At 40.4% G+C, this 16,205-nt stretch overlaps 1 protein-coding gene and 1 pseudogene across 2 annotated transcripts in view; one reads left to right on the top strand and one right to left on the bottom strand.

Annotated features, from left to right (window-relative positions):
• Positions 1-16,205, bottom strand: part of tgfb2 (transforming growth factor, beta 2) — a 73,390-nt gene that overhangs the window by 36,238 nt on the left and 20,947 nt on the right.
• LOC112848286 (uncharacterized) lies at positions 784-902 on the top strand (annotated as a pseudogene).

Here is a 16,205-nt window from a genome sequence, read left to right as displayed (position 1 = left end):
AAGTAGTGTTTCCATACCGTCATCTTTGTTCAAATCTTCCGCGGGTATGTCCATGGCCGTTTCGCTGGCTCTCCCCTCAAGCCCCAGCGCCACCGTGAGTGCCTGCTTCTTTTTATTCAGCTCCGTAACTCGTCTCCAAATATTAACTTCATTCTTCCAGTACTTGTATGGCCTGGCTTCATCAAGCTTTGGTGGTACTTTATAATTGGTAACCATCCTCTGTTACCAACGACACAACGTCGTAGTCTCACTCCAAGTGCTTTATTCTTTACGCCATCTTACACCGCGTACACAAAAACAACAACTCCCCGCGGGCAACAGTACTCTCACGATATAACAAGTTAACACAGGTTGGAGCATCCAGGAGTCGGAATCGAACCACCAATCTCCTAAACTCATTGTCTTCCCAGGTTAGTTTCTTCTCTGTTAGGTTCCCCCTGTGTCTTGCTCTCTCCCGTGTCACGTGTCTCTCTCATGTGATCTGTGTGTTCCTCTCTCCCCCCTCCATGTCTCTCACTTTCTCGTTCCATGTGTCTGTTTTCACGTTCCCCTCGTGTTTCATTCCATGTCTCCCCTGTCTGCCATGTTCTCCCCAGACTGTCATGTCTCTCTCAGTCTGTGTCTTGTCTCCTTTAATTGTTTCTGTGTTTTCCTCTTTGTGTCTTCTCCCGTTGACCCCCCAGTCTGCCTTGTTCCCATGTGCGTTCCTTCCTCCCAGCTCTGTGTCAGATTGGCCTACAGTTAGATAACACAGCTGGGTCAACTGATGTCTTTTTAATTAATGCTTATGGCCATATCACCCTGAGCGTGCCTGATCTCGTCTGCTCTCGGAAGTTAAGCAGGGTTGGGCTTGGTTAGTACTTGAATGGGAAATCGCCTGGGAATACCAGGTGCTGTAAGCTTGGGGTGGCTGTAGCTCAGGAGGTAGAGCAGGTTACCTACTGACTGGAAGGTTGGTGGTTCGATCCCTGGCTCCTCCAGTCTGCATGCCAAGTATCCTTGGGCACGATACTAACCCCAAGTTGCTCTCTGATGCATCCATTGGAGTATGAATATAGTTAGAAAGCACTACGTATAGAGGAAGTGATTGGGTGAATGTGGCATGTTGTATACAGTGCTTTGAGTATTCCGGGAGAGTAGAAAAGCGCTATATAAGAATCAGTCCATTTACCATTTAATTAAGGGTTTAACTACTGCCAGCTTGAAGGCCCGTGGTTTGTAGCTCATTAATAGAGATAGACTGATCAGAATGAAGTATTAATTAATGGTAGGTCTTCTTTGAGTTGTCAATGGAGTCTACAGTAATAGACACACTAATGAATGAAATTTACTCCCCACTGATGTATAATACGTTACTATAAAATTAAATGACATTAAGAAGTAATCCAACAAAAGGTGGTTTTCGGGGAATACTGTTAAATATTCAGTTTCTATGTCATGTGTCAGAAGGAGATCCAGAGTGTGATTATATTGGTGAGTCAGCTCTTTTAAATTTTGAGAGAAGCCCACTGAGTCTACTAATAATAGTAATAAATAAGTTTCTAAAAGGCAAAATAAATCAAGATGTTGATCAATTATTAAATCAGATGCTAACAGGGACCTAGAGGAGAGAGACCTAATGTTTAATAATCCACATCCAATCCTCTTTGGTTCAACTGAGGATACTGCATTGTAATTTCTTTGATTTCTTTTGCTAAAATTTTTCAGGGTTGTTTTTTTTTTTTTTAAATTGCCTGGCAACAGACACAATCTCTAAAGGGATGGGGTTTTGAGGAATGAAAGGAGAAAGGAAGCTACAGAGAGCTGAGTAACACTGCAGCACAGAAATGCTTAAATGGCCTGATTTCTATGTAGCACTTTTCTACTCTCCCGGCGTAATGCAAGTGCTCTATACAACATGCTACATTCCTCTATTCACTCAAGCACTGTCTTCTATGCTGTTAAGTGCAGTCACACACATCCATACTTTGATAGACGCATCAGACAGCAACATGGGGTTAATATCTTGCCCAAAGATACTTGGCATGCAGTCTAGGGGGATCCAGGGATTTAACCACTAACCCCCTGAGCTACAGCCACCCCAAAATGCACAGACATTTTTCTATGCCCATGTTTCTATAATGTAGTGTATTATATTTATAATCAATTTAGGATTCAGTGCCTTTTTTGCCAAATTAATCTAAATTGGGCAAAAAAGGGTATACAGAAGCTTGTCAAATGTCCTTGGGCAAGATACTAACCCCAAGTTGCACTCCGATGCATCCATCGAAGTATGAATATGTGTGAATGTTAGACAAAGCACTTACACAGACCATAGAAAAAAGTGCTTTTGCGAATGGGTGAATGAGGCATGTTGTGTAAAGCGCTTTGAGTACTCCGGGAGAGTAGAAAAGCACTATACAAGAATCGTTCCATTTACCATTTATCTCAACCTATCCCAGCATCCTCATCTATCATACAAACCTTGCACATCTCCTCCTTCACTATATCCAGTAATCTTCTCTGTGGTCTTCCTTTTTTCCTCCTGCCTGGCAGCTCCATCTTCAACATCCTTTGTGTAATCCCTCTATTATCCACTATCCCTCCTCTGCACATGTCCAAAAAATCCCAGCCAACATACTAATATATTTTTATTGTCAGAAGTAAATTCCAGTAACCTGGTCTAGATTATTTATCCCATATAAGCTTTAATCTGTTAAAAAAAAAAAAAAAACAGAAACTTTTTTTTCCTTTTAGTTTTTTTGCTGCACACTTTAATTTCTTGCTGCTATACATTGTTGCTATACATTTTTTTTTAAATGTATAGCAACAAGTTACTAGAAGGCAGTATACACACATCACAGCATGGCAGACAAATATTGGCTCAATAAATTACACACCACCCAGTAGACCATACTTGAGACAGAGCCAAAAACAAAGCTCGAACTCCCATGTAGCATGAGAAATGCTCCCCAGCCCAGGCTCAGCCTGAGCATCAAACATCCTCCCCCCATTTCCCCTACACTTCTGCAAAAACCATCATCTTGCCCCAGACTGGTGCCATTGCTGTAAACAATGCATTGTTGGAGGAAAATGTAGTATTCTTAACTCTCTCGCTCAATCTCCCCTTTTCTCTCCCTTCTGTTATGCAATGCTGGCCACCGTGGCTGAGCAGTTCAAATAGCAGCGGCATTCACGTCTTGAACAGAAAGTGGGTTCTCAACAAAAATCCTGTGGTGAGGTCCATCATTCAGGCAAATATCCCAAGGTCTTAAAGTTTTCAGCTCTCACTGCAGCTACCTTTTTGCCCACTCAGTATGTTTAAAGCAATTTAACAAGAACACTGCAAACTATATTGCCCGCTGACATCAGCTGCATAATGCATTAGACTAGGAAAGAGTTTCAGTGTCTCACACTCTGTTCCCGCATGCTAGACCATGACTTAACAAAAATGTAGTACAAAAAAAGTATGTGGAGCACACTGCTAGGAATTCCTTACATTTCCATTATGCCTACTAGCCAATTTTTATTACTTGGGTTGTAGAAAGTTGCTTGTTTTACCAAATATTACAATTCACTTTGTGGTCTGTCAGTATTGGATACTGTAGGGAAAGCAAAACTGTGCAAAGTTGATAGTAATAATTTAGAAAATACATGTGGGTTAGTATTTAAGAAAAATAGCTGTGGCGGAGGTGTGGTCCCGGCGTAGCTGCAGGGGAGGGGTGGAGCGGTGAGCTCAGGGGGGTGGTACCGGGAGGCGATTGTGTCATGAGTGTCTTCCTTCTGTGTGTCTATATAGTGACGGCAGAGTCGAGCGGGAGGTTGCCTGGACCGGAACAAGCTGTCACGGTGCATTGTTATTATAAATAAAAAACGTGATCGTGAGCAAAAACGGTGTGTGTGTGTGTGTGTGTGTGTGTCGCATACGTCACAATAGCCAAAAGGGGTTGGGTCACAAAATCATGGCATAATGGCAAACCTTGGCATTGACTCTCCTAGTGTCTGTAACTCTACTCTAGGGATCAAAAAGTATTCTTTTAGAAAATAACACTTCATGTTGTGAAAAGATAATTATGAGTTTACTCTTGCTTTACTAGATTGTGGGGCTTGCCACTGCTCTTGTGGGACAACCAATTAAAAAATATAAGATGAAACAGTTTTTGTTGTTAAGGATTTAAGTACTTCTGATGTGGGACATGAACCTTTTTCAGCTTCTGAAGTGGAACAAGCCAGAAAAGGTTTCCTCTTCATCTTTGTGTAACGGTACATGTGTGCATGATAGATGAGGTGCTTAAAGTGTACAAATTAATGCCCAGTATGAATCTACATCTAGTCATGTACCATTTAAGCATCGTGATAACAACCATGTTTTGGTCACTCAGGCAAAGTCTCAGAGTTCAATAATATTGTGTTTTTAAAGTTGAGGACTACAGACAAATGGTTACAGAACAACAGACACAAAAAATCATGCTGGATAGCTATACTGTTATGGCCTTTGTATTAGTAAGAAGGATGGGACATTTATAAACCTGAATTCAAAGACAACCCGAAAATCAAAGTAAAACCTCAAAATGGTACTCCGTACTTTGTATGGTCCCCATGTGCTTGTATGCATGCCTAACAACACCCATGCCTAACAACACGTTCCTAACGATAGATGGTGTCTTGGAGAATCTTCTGCCAGATCTGGAGCAGTGCACCATTGAACTCCTGAACAGTATGAGGCACAAGCTACCAGCACTGGATGGACTGAAACATAATGTCCCAGCAGTGTTCAGAATCTATCAAAATCTATACTTCTGTAGCTTAGAAACCCCCCCCCCATCCCTCATCGTCTGTTTTTTCAGCCTCATCTCTGGTGCCAGTGCCCACTTCTCAATTTTAGATCACATGTAGACATTGGGTCTCTGGGCCTGGGGCTCGGTCTGCTCTGTCATAGCCTGCTGCCACCTGAGCCATAAATGTGTCCCCTTCTGCTTCATGTCTAGAGGTTGTCTTTTGAAAATAGACGTATGAGTGCTGCCAGGATTGCTGCAGAGGTTGAAGGCATGGGGGGGGGGTTGTCAGCTGGCCCTACATTGGTAACAGTACCTCTATGTTCATGCTCTTGGTTAAAATTGTTTACTTGCCTCGTTTACCTTGTACTTTTAGTAACTTTGTCACTCTACTCACCTGCCGCCCGCTTTCTCAGGAAGCTGGTCTCCACGGCAAGATTAACCGTTTTCCGCTGGGCACTCTGGATTAATCTCTTTACCAGGTCTGCCTGCATGTCCTCCTGCCACCATCTCCCTGTATCTTAAGGAATCAAGGTTGGAATAATCTATTCCACTCACCCTCCTAGATGGCCATTCACCTCCCCTCAGAGGTTTATGCGCTCCTCCTGCCAAGTAAGACACTCAGACCTAGTACAGTGGTCCCTTGTTTATCGTGGGGGTTACGTTCTAAAAATAACCCGCAACAGTTGAAATCCGCGAAGTAGCCAGCTTTACTTTTTACAATTATTATAGATGTTTTAAGGCTGTAAAACCCTTCACTACACACTTCATACACTTTTCTCAGACAAGCATGAACATTTTCACACTTTTCTCTTATGTTTATACACTTCAAACCTTCGTAGAAAAATAAGTCCAGTATTATAAAGTGAAACCAAAGATCAAACCCTGTTCTCAGGTCCAGAACATGGGAATAGAGCAGCTGCGAGAGAATTCAACATTAATGAATCAATAGTACAGAAGTAGAGGAAGCAAGAAGAATGAGTTGAGTAAAGTTTGACTTATCTGACTGTTTTGTTTCGCTTAACACGCCTTGTAATTCGGTGTGCCTTATGGTAACTTCTACCTTCCTCTAGCATGTCCAGAAGTCCAACTTTTTGTGCGATGGTTAGGGTCTTCCTCTGCCTTTGATGGTGCAAAACGTTTCATCGACAGTGTTGGGTTTGTTGGGGAGAAAACTTACAAACATACAGTACAGCACTTCAGAGTCACACTGCTCGCGATCGAAGATTTATGTAAATTTGACAAGCTGAACGCATTCTGTACTGTACAGGAGACACGGCATGGAGGAGGTTGATTGACAAAAAAAGCATGAAAAATTGCACCAAAAAAAATCTGCGAAACAGCGAGGCCGCGAAAAGTGAACCGCGTTATAGCAAGGGACCACTGTATTCACCTATTCGCCAGTTCAAGCTCCTTTCACCTCCCTGTAATCATCTTCTCCCTCTATTTACAGTTCCTTCACATCAGACTCCCCACCAAATATTCCTCCCTCATGTCACTGTGTTACTTTTGGGTTTTGTAAATAAAGCTTGTGAGAAATCCATCCACCGTTTCCATGCTTCGCTTGGGTCCATGTTCACATACTGGCCTTATAAATGGATAAATATTCTGATTGCTTTCTTTTTTTTTTTTTTCAAATCAGCAGGGGGGAGTGTTATCATCAGCATCATCAAATGAGGGAAAAGAAGAGGATATTTTCTGAATGGTGCACTGATTTAGATTTTTTGTTTTGTTTTTTAATAACAACAGCACAATGTGGTTACATTTGTAGAGATCATGTTCATCTATTTCAGAGATAGAAATTTTGTGTAAATTACTCTCTACAACATTGAAATCAAATAGACACACAGAAAGAATGTATTAGTGATATCAGTGACATGAGATTTATGCCACATTTAAAATGAGGGAGAAATAGACAAATAGACAAATAGACAAATTCATCATCTGACTGAATTTTTTTTCCCTGGACAAAGAATATTTTTTCAACCACAATGATCCTTGTCTTATACTAAATATATATGTGGAAACATAAGTGTGCACCCACATTGATCATGAACACATTTTCTTAAATCCCCAAATAATTGCGCATTGTCTCATTTCAAAAAATTTAATAAAATAAAATGCAATATTTATCCCAAATTACTTTGGTTTGGCGTTTTCAAAACGCTCTCGAAAATGCGTACATTTGGAAACGGTGCTTTTATGTCACAGTGTGGACAGCGAAAACGAAGACTTTCTAAAACGATGACGCATGTTAGTCATATGATGCAGTCATGTGACCAATTAAACTAAGATAGCGGAGGGCATTATACAGCAGTTGTTTTGTTTGCTCTCAATTTTGACAGCCCTATTAAAGATTAATCAGCTTTTCTTCAAATTCTTTAATTCTCACTCGCTTTCGCAACTTTGTACTTTTGTGTTACTCGCAGCCACAACTCCACCTCATTGTTAGTGCATTTAAAAAACTAGGTGCTTTTCCTTGACATTTTGCCACGATGTTTCAAAGAGCCGGAAAGTAAATAAGCGGCAGACAGAAATGTGGCAGGTCGAATCCTCTTGCGTTTCATGCATGTGCAGTACTGGAACGTAAGCGTTTTCATCCATTTCAGTGTGGACGCGGAACTCTGAAAACGCTAGTGTGGACGCGGAGCGTTTTCAGACAAAAACGCCGTTTTCAAATCTATTCGGGCTAGTGTGGACGTAGCCTGGGTCTGACAACTTCCCTTTTCACAGACACCTTACCTAAAAGAAACAGTTCGCCTTTTGTTCATGCACTTCACCATCTTGGTGCCTTGTTTGTGTCCTATCAGTCATCAGCAAGGATGAGGAGGCACAGAATCCAAGTTTCAAGTCCAGTAGGAAGTTTCCACAGTCTATGATGATTGAGTGCCATGTCATCTGCTGGTGTTGATAGCTATTGGTCTTTTTAATGTCAAAGGTGATTTTTAGAGCACTTCATGATTCTTTTTGCTGACAGGCTATGTGGAGATGTCAATTTCCTTTCTAGCATGACCTAGTAGTGCCAACTACTGCAAGATGTTTACCAACAATGTGAGAAAATGAGAAAAGCCCAATCCAAAAAATACAGATAAGCTGAAGCCATTATCAAAACACCATGGGCTTCACAAACACCTCAGTAGCTCCATAAGCAGATTGCTTCCTTGCAATTGCATCATTGATACAATAACTCTTGGTTTAAAAAAAACCCCGACCACTCACTGTAGAAATCAACATTCTTTTTAGAAGCTAGACACCTCTGTTTTGCTTATGCTTTTTTGATTGATCTTAGAAAATATTTTCATTAACTGGATTTCTGATTGTTATGAGCCTTCACACTGGGTTATACAAATTGAACAAGTCATACTAGTTGTATCTATGTCTCGTGCTTTTGGGATGTTGGCAAAATTGTGGAATTTATGACTGCGGTTACTACCCCAGTTGGTTGGGTAGTAACTGTATTAATAATTTCACAACTAGCCCAGTTGTGGCTGGGCTAGTTGTGAAGGGAGTCATGACCATATTTAATTAATTGCATTAATATTTAAAAAATATAAAAACAAAAGCTTTTTAAACAAACCAATAAAAATAGATCGGGCAGTAAGACTCTGTGCCACTGACTTAAGGGTTGTTAGGTTTGACACTGAATTGTTAATAATATTAATTACCATCTACACTATTGGAATGTCTTGTTTTCAGCAGTACAAAACTTTGCATCAAAGCACTGGGCAAACTTCAGAATGCTGATATGCACGGTTTTCTTTATTTGAGCCCACCACATACTCCTTTAAAGGCTTACAGACACAAACTCACTCATTCACTGCACACTTAAAGAAGCAGACAAACATGCACATAAATATAAATAAACACATACCAAATCTACCTCATCCAGCTGATGAAACACCATCATCTTAACTCTTTTTGCCTCTTAATGTAAAAAAAGCCATCCAAGAGGACAGAGTAAAGCCACATTTTTATGCCTTAGTTCAGAAGTTCTCAAACCTTTTACAATGAGTACCACCTCATAAAATATATGAATCTTAAAGTACCACCCTTATGACCGACATTAAAGTACATTTGTATAGGCCTATTTAACACCAGATATAGTTTACACAAGACAATTTAATTTCTTATATGAATGTTATTTATTTTAACTGTCATAAACAGGATGTGACAAGTGATAATAACAAGAACTGTACTGCATTATAACATTCACAGCAGTTGGAATGTCTGGTCTTTAAGTGATAACGTATGAACCCTGCTTCCGGGTCCAAGCTACTCTGCGTTCATAAAGGCTGTTGTGTTTTTAACATGTTTTAATGCTTTGTATCTTGTTCTATTTAATCTGAACAAGCACCTTAAAAAGGCAGTGATCACTGTCGGCCTCTCATGTTTTAAAGCTCAGTTTTTAAAACCTTTGGATGTAACTACAGCCCAGCCCGTGCAGCAAAATATTAATAACTAACCTCGTATTGTGGATGGATTATTTCATTGTTCTCTTGACTGAAGTTTGGTCCTTTTACAGGATCCTGCCATGCATTTGCATTTGTCCCTAACCATCGGTCACCCTCGTGTTAACTTTTATCAAATGGAAAAAAGTTAACGTTCATCCTCCAGCTTCACTGTGTTTATATTATGCTAACCAAAGCCGTGTAGCTAGCCACCACGTAGCACATCATTACATACTAGCAGAAAAGTCAGTAACCCTACAAACGTCACTGCTGTTTAGTTTTCTGAGTTCATTGATGTCGAAAGTGATAGCAGAACTGTACGTTTGAATTTTTCAAAAATTACTCAGTCAGAACATGGCATATTATTTAATCTTAAAACAATTTTTGTAGACTTCCGGTGTACCACTAGGGGGAGCCCACGTACCACCAGTGGTACACGTACCACAGTTTGTGAATGACTGCCTTAGTTTAGATTGAATACATATCTTATACATACAGTGGCTTGCAAAAGTATTCGGCCCCCTTGAACTTTTCCACATTTTGTCACATTACAGCCACAAACATGAATCAATTTTATTGGAACTCCACGTGAAAGACCAACACAAAGTGGTGTACACGTGAGAAGTGGAACGAAAATCATACATGATTCCACACATTTTTTACAAATAAATAACTGAAAAGTGGGGTGTGCGTAATTATTCAGCCCCCTGAATCAATACTTTGTAGAACCACCTTTTGCTGCAATTACAGATGCCAGTCTTTTAGGGTATGTCTCTACCAGCATTGCACATCTACAGACTGAAATCCTTGCCCATTCTTCTTTGCAAAACAGCTCCAGCTCAGTCAGATTAGATGGACAGCGCTTGTGAACAGCGTTTTTCAGATCTTGCCACAGATTCTCGATTGGATTTAGATCTGGACTTTGACTGGGCCATTCTAACACATGGATATGTTTTGTTTTAAACCATTCCATTGTTGCCCTGGCTTTATGTTTAGGGTCGTTGTCCTGCTGGAAGGTGAACCTCCGCCCCAGTCTCAAGTCTTTTGCAGACTCCAAGAGGTTGTCTTCCAAGATGGCCCTGTATTTGGCTCCATCCATCTTCCCATCAACTCTGACCAGCTTCCCTGTCCCTGCTGAAGAGAAGCACCCCCAGAGCATGATGTTGCCACCACCATATTTGACAGTGGGGATGGTGTGTTCAGAGTGATGTGCAGTGTAAGTTTTCCGCCACACATAGCGTTTTGCATTTTGGCCAAAAAGTTCCATTTTGGTCTCATCTGCCCAGAGCACCTTCTTCCACATGTTTGCTGTGTCCCCCACATGGCTTGTGGCAAACTGCAAACGGGACTTCTTATGGTTTTCTGTTAACAATGGCTTTCTTCTTGCCACTCTTCCATAAAGGCCAACTTTGTGCAGTGCACGACTAATAGCTGTCCTATGGACAGATTCCCCCACCTGAGCTGTAGATCTCTGCAGCTCGCCCAGAGTCACCATGGTCCTCTTGGCTGCATTTCTGATCAGCGCTCTCCTTGTTTGGTCTGTGAGTTTAGGTGGACGGCCTTGTCTTGGTAGGTTTACAGTTGTGCCATACTCCTTCCATTTCTGAATGATCGCTTGAACAGTGCTCCGTGGGATGTTCAAGGCTTGAGAAATCTTTTTGTAGCCTAAGCCTGCTTTAAATTTCTCAGTAACTTTATCCCTGACCTGTCTGGTGTGTTCTTTGGACTTCATGGTGTTGTTGCTCCCAATATTCTCTTAGACAACCTCTGAGGCCGTCACAGAGCAGCTGTATTTATACTGACTATGGGTAACTGACTGCACTCAGACCAAAGGGGGCTGAATAATTACGCAAACCCCACTTTTCAGTTATTTATTTGTAAAAAATGTGTGGAATCATGTATGATTTTCGTTCCACTTCTCACGTGTACACCACTTTGTATTGGTCTTTCACGTGGAATTCCAATAAAATTAATTCATGTTTGTGGCTGTAATGTGACAAAATGTGGAAGAATTCAAGGGGGCCAAATAGTTTTGCAAGCCACTGTGTCTTATTTGGACTTTGACTGTGTTTCAGATATTTATATATTTTTGCCTTTAAGAAAATGTTTTCTTAAAATCATGAAATTTTATTATGGCATAAGGGTTTTGTTGTTTTTTTTCCGTTTTTGTTTGGCAGATGTTGTATGCGGTTAAACTTTAAAAACACTGCTGGTGCCCAGTACAACCAGTCTGATATTGATTGTGTTTTGTGTGTGTGTGTGAGAGAGAGAGAGAAAGAGAGAGAGACAGAGAGAGAGAGAGAGAGAGAAATAACTAAAAGGTTAACTATTTGATCTCTTCTGTCAGCACTGATTTCTAGATGTGAGGACCTGGCTACTGTCACCAACTCACATGAATGAGAATCAGTTCGAGCCTGCTTACTCCCAACATGTTGAACCAGTATTATTTATACCCTTTTTCTGACAGCCCTTGACATTAGGCTTGTTCAATTCATATTCAAGGTATTCGCATAAGGCACGTCAAAGCCTATCATGTCCTGCAAAATACATCTTAACGCATATACAGTGTCATGTTAATTAACTTTAACTTCTGTTTATGAGCTCTTGTTTCTGATGTGAAAAGGAAAACCAGATTGGGGTTACTGTATGGTAAATGGACTGATTCTTACATAGCGCTTTTCTACTCTCCCGGAGTACTCAAAGCGCTCAATACAACATGCCACATTCACACAATCGCTTTCTTCTAAGCTTTTTAGTGCTTCCTAACTAACGTTCACACACATTCATACTCCAGTGGATGTTTCTTGATGCATACTCAATCATCCAGGTAAGTAAATCCCCAAAAGTTGATTCTATTCATCTGGACGTAGCGTTTTCAGTGGGAGAAACGTTTCGTCACTTATCCAAGTGACTTCCTAAGATTGGGGAAACCTGCAGTCAGCTGAGACTAAAGGGGTCACTTGGATGAGTGACGAAACGTTTCTCCCACTGAAAACGCTACGTCCAGATGAACAAAATCAACTTGGGGTTAGTATCTTGCCCAAGGATACTTGGTATGCAGACTAGAAGAGCCAGGGATCAAACCACTAATCAGTAGATGACCTGCTCTACCTCCTGAGCCACCCCATATATCTGTGATTGCATTTTACATTATTATTTTGTTTCTACAGATGACTTTTTTCTTCGCTCATAGATCAGAGTTAGCCAGCGGATATAGCACTGGCTAAATAAGTGCTTCTTTCAGCACAATTACTATTATTATCCATCCATCCATCCATTCGCTTATCCTTACCAGGGTCGCGGGGGGCGCTGGAGCCTATCCCAGCTGTCATAGGGCGAGAGGCGGGGTACACCCTGGACAGGTCGCCAGTCTGTCACAGGGCCAACACACAGGGACAGACAACCATTCACGCTCACATTCACACCTCGTGACAATTTGGATTATCCAATTAACCTATCCCCTCAAACTGCATGTCTTTGGACGGTGGGAGGAAGCCGGAGTACCCGGAGGGAACCCACGCAAACACGGGGAGAACATGCAAACTCCACACAGAAAGACCCCGGCCTGATGGTGGAATTGAACTCAGGACCTTCTTGCTGTGCGGCAACAGTGCTAACCACCGTGCCACCGTGCTGCCTACTATTATTATTATACTTTTTATAAAAAAAAAAATTTAAAAAAAAGTACTATTATTATACTTTTTTTTTTTTTGTTAATCACATGCTTTGTATTATAGGCATGAAATGTATTCAACATTCTGTTGAATGTTGGAAAATGCTTCACAGAAGAAAGCAGTTAGAAAGATGAGCAAGGTTACCAAATTTGCTATAGTTGGGATTCTTGTGCATAATGTTTCCTCTACACTGAGAGCAGAAAAATTAAAATAAACTTGGTAATTTAAAAAAGAAACATTAAAAATGGTTTTAGGGGGAATATAACTTATGTAGAATGTGGTTTGGAGGTGGCAGTCCAAAAGTATGGTGGTGGTAGACATTAATTTAAAAAAAAAAATACTAAATTAAAAATAATTATTTTGTTAATCCTACTTTCTTGCTTTTGAGTTATAACAATTATGACGACTGGGCAAAGATTAATATTATTATTAATAATAACTGACAGCATTATTGCTTCTGCCAGACTTCTGTCTGTTGTTGTGGAATCATGTACAGTATGTAGCACTATGCAGAAATCTGTACTGCAAGGCACAAGACTCAAAAAATCAATATTAGATGGCCATGATCTTTGGCCATCAAGTGGCACCCCATTAAAAACAAAACTCGATTCTGTCATGGGAAGCAAGTTCATGGCCTTGAAGAACACTTTCAGAATCTTTGTGAAAATTTCACTGTGCCATCCACAAACACAGGTTTAACCTTTAATCAAGCAGATAAAGAAGTTATATGTGAACATGACCAGAAATGCCAATGTTTTCTCTGGGACAAAACTAATTTAAAATGGACTTAGGAAAAGCAGAAAAGTGTTCTCTGGTCAGACGATTTAAAATTTGAAATTCTTTGTGGACAATATGGATGCCAAGTCCTCCAGATTATAGAAGAATATTACTTATTATCAGTGCTCAGTTCAAAAGCCTGCATATCTGATGGCATGGGGGTGCATAAGTGTCTATGAAACTGGTGGGTTGCACATTTGGAAAGGCCTCATCTGTGCTGAAATGTATATGCAGGTTTTACAGTAACATATCTTGGGAAGGCCTTGCATATTTCAGCAAGATGGCACTAAACTGCATACTGCATCTATTACAACAGCAAGGCTTCATAGTAGAAGAGTCCGGGTGCTGAATGGCCCGCCAGCAGATAAAAACACTTGGCACATTAAAAACTAAAAATAAAATAAAGAAGAGCCAGGATGGCTGAGTAGCTAGAATTCTGTGAAACAAGAATGGGACGTTCGATAGGTCTTCTATATTCTATTCGTGCAAATCATTGCACAGCAGCTGCTGTCATTAAGTGTATCATAATGGCTCTTAAACTCCTCTGGGAGTGATAAAACATTTGAATCCAAATGAAAATGTTTCAGATACACCCTAAAAATACACACCTGGCTAGGCTAGAGCCATTCACTGTACTCTTTTTAAATGCAGCTGTCAGCTAAATTAGCATAATCTAAAAGGTGACTAAAATATTTTACTGTATTAAAACTTGTAACCTAGTCGGAATCTAAAAGGTGTAGCTTAGAAGTGTTTTAATAACTGGATAAAAATCTGTAATTTTTGACAAATATTGACCACTGACCACTCAAAGCCCTTTAGACAACAAGTCACAAATTAACTATATAGTCATTAAGCACAGTTAAGTTTCAAACAGCTTTCCTGCCTCACATCCCTGGATAATTTTATCCCTTTTGGACTTGTGTGAAAAAGAGCAAATACCCAGAGGAAACCCCTGCAGACACAGGGATAAATGTGCAAATTCAAAACAACTTCTTCCTGCACAATTGTGCTACGGTCAGCTAGTTTCAGTTATTGAGACCGAAATCATAGTTTTTGATAGTCACATTCCGCCAGACCAGTTAGCTGATGCCCTAGGTCCTCTTACTAGCTATCTCTCGCTCACTGTAAGAAACCTCGGAGTGTTCCTGGATAGCTCTTTTTTAAACTTGAGAAACAGGTCTCCACTGTGGTAAAAAACAGCTTTTACCAGTTGCGTCAGATATCCAAAGCAAAGCCATTCCTTCCTTTAAGGATCTTGAAAAGCTTATCCTTGCATTTATCACATCCAGACTGGACTACTGTAACTCCCTCTACTCGGGCGTCCAACACTCTTCTCTTTACCGGCTTCAGTCAGTTCAGAATGCAGTTGCTCGTCTCTTAACAGGTACTAGACTCTATGAACACATCACTCCAATTTTAGCCAGCTTACACTGGCTCCCTGTTAAATATCATATAGATTTTAAAATTATTTTGTTCACTTTTAAAATTCTAAAAAATTTAGCGCCCAGCTATCTTTCCGAACTCCTCCATTTGTACAATCCCAATAGAGCACTAAGATCTTCCAATCAGATGTTCCTAGCACAACCTAGGTCTTGACTGAAGTCAAGAGGTGACCGGGGCTTTGCAACCATAGCACCTAGACTCTGGAATAACCTCCCTGTTCATATTCGTGCCGCTGAGTCTATCCAGTCTTTTAAATCACGTCTTAATACCCATTTTTTTACTTTGGCTTTTGATTCTAACTAGTTGGCTGTTATCTGGCTTGTTGCGCTGCCACCTATTGTTTCCTGCCCTGTTTTCTTACTGTTTTGTTTTAATTGTCTCATGCTTTTATTGACTGTGAAGCACTATGGTCAACTTTGTTGTTTTTAATATGTGCTATATAAATAAATTTTGATTTTGATTTTTTGATTTTTTATTGTGTATTAGGAGGTAAATGATGGAGTGGTCTACAGCAGAGTCATGGACATTACTTTTTATTTCTATTTTTATTTGGTTCTGGGCAATCAGCATTATCCAGAACCAACAGTTTCTCTATTACTATCAATAACTCGCCGGTCTCCGTTTCTTCTTCTGTGAAGTTTGGGTGTCATCCTCAACAGTACTCTATCTTTTAATTCACACATTAATAATGTCACTCGGTCTTCACATTTTCAATTGCGCAACATTAATTGTCTCCGTCCTTTTCTTACTCCACATGCCACTGCCATTCTTGTTCACAGCCTTGTTACTTCTTGGATTGATTACTGCAATTCACTTCTTTTTGGTCTTACTCAAAAACCCATGCACAAGCTCCAACGTGTTCAGAACTCTGCTGCCCGTGATATCACCAGGACCCCTTCTAATTATCACATCAATGCTGTCCTGCAGCAGCTTCACTGGCTCCTGGTCAAATATCGCATCAATTTTAAAATACTTTTGTATACATTTAAGGCTAGTCATCATCTCTTTCCTCCATATCTTTCTGATTTGGTTCAGATCACCATTCCATCTCAGGGTCTTAGATCTTCTTCTTCTCTCTCTCTCTCTCTCTCTTTCTCTTCTCCCCATCT

The sequence above is a fragment of the Oreochromis niloticus genome, linkage group LG11 (assembly GCF_001858045.2).
Source record: "Oreochromis niloticus isolate F11D_XX linkage group LG11, O_niloticus_UMD_NMBU, whole genome shotgun sequence".
Lineage (NCBI taxonomy): Eukaryota > Metazoa > Chordata > Actinopteri > Cichliformes > Cichlidae > Oreochromis > Oreochromis niloticus.
The sequence above is the reverse complement of the archived record's forward strand: the minus strand, read 5'-3'. Positions and strand labels throughout refer to the sequence as shown.